This window comes from Protomyctophum bolini (genome assembly GCF_963924005.1).
Source record: "Protomyctophum bolini genome assembly, chromosome: 11".
Taxonomy (NCBI): Eukaryota; Metazoa; Chordata; class Actinopteri; order Myctophiformes; family Myctophidae; genus Protomyctophum; species Protomyctophum bolini.
In genome coordinates this window covers 455,804-460,803 of record NC_137872.1, presented here as the reverse complement: position 1 = coordinate 460,803, position 5,000 = coordinate 455,804, and positions in this window count along the sequence as shown.

Sequence of the window (5,000 nt, the reverse complement as noted above, 5' to 3'; positions counted from 1 at the left end):
ATGAAGAAAAAGGACCCCACATGGGCCTTCAGATGAGTCGTGACAGCTAGTAGGGAGTGAACCTGGGACGCTGGGATTCACTGCTGAAACCTCTGGAGGTGTCGTGGGCCAGTCAGCGAAACACCCAAGAAGGAGGGCCTGCCCACCTGATGACCCAAACGCTGTCACTGCTCATCTGAAGACCCACAGTGTCTCTCATCGGTGCTTCGATTACCAACATCAATCCTACACAACAGGTATGCGGTCAGGCGCAAGCTTGGCTCAGGGAGGAGGACGCCCCTGCCATGCAGAGTCCACTGCACTTTGGATTACAACATCATTTCCTGTGTTTCATGAATCTGATCATCTGGTGAACCAGTGACTGCTGCGAAAGAGCAGCTGGCAACAAGGGGAAGACCTTGCGACGGCATGGAGAGACAGCTGGCAGGAGGGAATAGACCCCAACGGGGCCGCCATGGGCTAGCTACCCGTGGCGGCGGGGCTCAGCACGAGTAGTGTATGAGTCCCACCCAAAATTGGCTACGAAAAGTTCTAAGAAGAAAACACCCCTTGAGCCTGCGAGAGCGGGGGCGGAAGATGGCTCATCGGCAGACAACCCGGTAACGAACACAGGAACGGAAAAGACTACGAGATTGATGACCAGTATACCCGAGGCTTCAACAGCTAAAGCAGGACACACGCTCCAGAACTGCATATGTGGCTGGACAAGGGTTACCTCCACCCATGGCCTGAAGATACACCAGGGCAAGAAAGGGTGCCTAAAGAAGGGTCAACAGGGAAGTCGCATCGACAGCTACTTTTTGAGAAGCAGGTCGAGTCAGTCGACTGAAGTTCAGCAGCAGGATACACACCACAGTCTGCAGGACATCAACACCCCTGCCCCAGAGGAGGAGGAAGGCACAGGAGAACAACCTGAACCCAACACATCACGACCACCGGCAGAGGAGAAGATCCAGGGGCGAAGGCCATTAATAAAGTGGCCAAAGTCCTGCGACAAGACGCTGTGGAAGGAGGTTAACACTGATCTCTGCAACATCCTAGAAGGGATCAAAGGGTCCACCATGAAGAAGTTGGAGAGAATGGGCAACCTAATCTATGCCTATGGAGCGGAGCGGTTCGGAGTGAACGAAAGCAAACAATCTACTCCGTCAATTCCCACCAAGTCCAGAAGGCAGACAGAAATAGACCGACTTGTCAAGGAGAGAAGGCAGCTGAAGAAGCAATGGAGGAAGGCCACAGAGGAGGAGAAGGAAGGAATAAACGTGCTGCAGGAAGAGATTCAGAGCAGGCTTGCAACACTGAGGAGGGCTGAAAATCTCCTGAAGAAGCGCAGAAGGAAGGAGCACACAAGAACACGCTTCTACAAAGATCCTTTCAAATTTGTGAAGAGTCTCTTCACAAAGGAGAAGAGCGGAAGTCTCTCAGTGTCAAAGGCCACTCTGGAAGAACATCTAAAAAAGTCCTGCACAGATGACCGACACCAGGAAGAGGTTTCACTCCCATCTGACATGCCACCAGTTAATCCACCAGAGCACAAGCTAGATGTTAGTCCACCCAGATGGAGCGAAGTAGACAAAACCGTGCACAGAGCAAGGGCCGCATCAGCTCCAGGTCCCAACGGAGTTCCATACAGGCTCTACAAAAATGCACCGGATGTCCTGCGATTCCTCTGGAAGTTGATGAAAGTCGTGTGGCAGAAGAAGGAGATACCAACATCCTGGCGGAGAGCCGGAGGGATCCTGATCCCCAAGGAAAAGGACTCCTCAGAAATCGGCCAGTTCCGCCAGATCAGCCTTCTAAATGTCGAGGGAAAAATCTTCTTCAGTGTGGTCGCGCACAGACTGGCAGGATACCTACAGAAAAACAACCTGATTGACACGTCAATCCAGAAAGCAGGTATCTCGGGCTTCTCAGGGTGTGTGGAACACGCCAGTGTGATCTGGCATCAGATCCAGGTCGCCAAGAGGGAGAAAACAGACCTCCATGTGGTGTTTCTGGACCTCGCCAACGCTTTTGGCTCAGTTCCTCACAACCTCCTGTGGACAGCCTTCAAGTACTTCAGGGTCCCACCAGCTCTCACATCACTTGTCAAGGCCTACTTCCAGGATGTCCAGCTCTGTGTGACAACAACAGAGTTTACTACATCATGGCACCATCTGGAAGTGGGAATCATGGCCGGCTGCACCATCTCCCCACTAGCCTTCACCCTGGCCATGGAGGTCATCATCAGGGCCTCTCGATGGGTGGTTGGAGGACAGCGAATAAAACCTGGCCTGAGGCTGCCGCCGATTAGAGCCTACATGGACGACCTCACAACACTCACCATGACCAAGGCTTGCACTGTACGGCTACTGGGAAAGCTCCAGGAAAACATTGAGCTGGCCCGCATGAAGATCAAGCCGTCCAAGTCCAGAAGCATCTCCATAGTCAAGGGGAAGCTGGTAGACCACCGCTTCCACATTGGCGAGGAACCCATTCCAACGGTCACCGAGAAGCCTGTGAAAAGCCTAGGTCGCTGGTATGACGCCTCCCTCAAAGACAAAGAGCAAGTAGAGCAGCTCAGGAAGGAGGTAGTCATTGGCCTGGAAAACATAGATAAAACCCTGCTTCCTGGCAAGCTGAAACTCTGGTGCATGCAGTACGGACTACTTCCTCGTCTCCTGTGGCCACTAACACTCTATGAAGTCCCGCTCTCAAAGGTGGAAAAGCTGGAGAGACTGGTCAACTCATATGTAAGGAAGTGGCTCGGCCTTCCCAGGTGCCTCAGCAGCATTGGGCTCTATGGAAAAGGGATGTTACACCTACCCATTTCCAGTCTGGCAGAGGAGTACAAGTGCGCCAAAGTAAGACTGGAGATGATGCTCCTGGATTCAAACGATCCATTTGTAGCCCAAGCTGCCCCCATCCTGGCCACTGGGAGGAAGTGGACCCCATTGGTCGCAACTGAGCAGGCAAAGGCAGCACTCAGACACAGGGACATCGTGGGCAGAGTACAAGAGGGGAGGAGTGGTCTCGGCCTTGGGGCCAGTACACCAGCCTGGAGCAAGGCCAACCCATCTCAGAGACGCAAGCTGGTGGTCCAGGAGGTACGTCAGGAAGAGGAAGCAGGAAGGCGCGCAAAGGCTGTTGCGCAGGCAAAGCAAGGGCAGTGGATGGCATGGGAAGGAGTGGAGAAGAGGAAGATCTCCTGGAAAGATCTGTGGGAGATGGAGGCATTCAGGGCGAGCTTCACCATCAGGGCTGCCTACGACGTCTTACCTTCTCCTGTCAACCTAAGCCAGTGGTATGGTGAAGACCCCACGTGCCCTCTATGTCCAAGTCTAGCAACACTGAAGCACATCTTAGTGGGATGCAAGACCAGCCTCACCCAAGGTCGTTACACCTGGCGGCACAACCAGGTGCTAAAGTGTCTTGCAGCAGTGCTGGAAAGTCGCCGGACAAGCGTGAACTCCCTTCCTCCCCCGTCATCCCGTTGGCAGCCAACACCATTTGTTCGGGAGGGCAAGGGTAAAGCAAGCAGCACCACCGCAAAACCAGACACCGGGCAGCTTGGCAGAGCACGGGACTGGAAGATGCTGGTAGACCTGGACACAAAACTCTGCTTCCCAGCTGAGATCGCATCCACCAACCTGCGACCAGACCTGGTTCTGTGGTCAGCCTCGCTCAAGCTCGTCTTCATCATCGAACTCACTGTGCCCTGGGAGGGTGCAGTGGAGGAGGCCTACGAGCGGAAGATGCTGAGGTACGCCGATCTCGCAGCAGATGCTCAACAACAAGGCTGGAAAGCGAAGGTCTGCCCAGTGGAAGTAGGTTGCAGAGGGTTCGTAGCTACCTCAACATCTAAGCTACTCAGGGAGATGGGAGTACGAGGGAAGGCCCACCGGCAGGCGATCAAGGACCTCTCCAGGGCTGCTGAAAAGGGGAGTCAGTGGCTGTGGATGAAGAAAAAGGACCCCACATGGGCCTTCAGATGAGTCGTGACAGCTAGTAGGGAGTGAACCTGGGACGCTGGGATTCACTGCTGAAACCTCTGGAGGTGTCGTGGGCCAGTCAGCGAAACACCCAAGAAGGAGGGCCTGCCCACCTGATGACCCAAACGCTGTCACTGCTCATCTGAAGACCCACAGTGTCTCTCATCGGTGCTTCGATTACCAACATCAATCCTACACAACAGGTATGCGGTCAGGCGCAAGCTTGGCTCAGGGAGGAGGACGCCCCTGCCATGCAGAGTCCACTGCACTTTGGATTACAACATCATTTCCTGTGTTTCATGAATCTAAAGTTAGGTAGGGCTGCTTCTGTGGTGTTGTGTTTATATATAAAGTTTGGTAGGGCTGCTTCTGTGGTGTTGTGTTTATATATAAAGTTTGGTAGGGCTGCTTCTGAGGTGTTGAGTTTATATAATATAACGTTTGGTAGGGCTGCTTCTGAGGTGTTGAGTTTATATAATATAAAGTTTGGTAGGGCTGCTTCTGAGGTGTTGAGTTTATATAATATAACGTTTGGTAGGGCTGCTACTGTGGTGTTGTGTTTATATAAACATAAAGTTTGGTAGGGCAGCTTCTGAGGTGTTGAGTTCATATAAACATAAAGTTTGGTAGGGCTGCTTCTGAGGTGTTGTGTTTATATAATATAACGTTTGGTAGGGCTGCTTCTGTGGTGTTGCGTTTATATAAACATAAAGTTTGGTAGGGCTGCTTCTGTGGTGTTGAGTTTATATAGATATAAAATTTGGTAGGGCTGCTTCTGAGGTGTTGTGTTTATATAATATAACGTTTGGTAGGGCTGCTTCTGAGGTGTTGAGTTTATATAATATAACGTTTGGTAGGGCTGCTTCTGAGGTGTTGTGTTTATATAATATAAAGTTTGGTAGGGCTGCTTCTGAGGTGTTGAGTTTATATAATATAACGTTTGGTAGGGCTGCTTCTGTGGTGTTGTGTTTATATAATATAACGTTTGGTAGGGCTGCTTCTGTGGTGTTGTGTTTATATAATATAAAG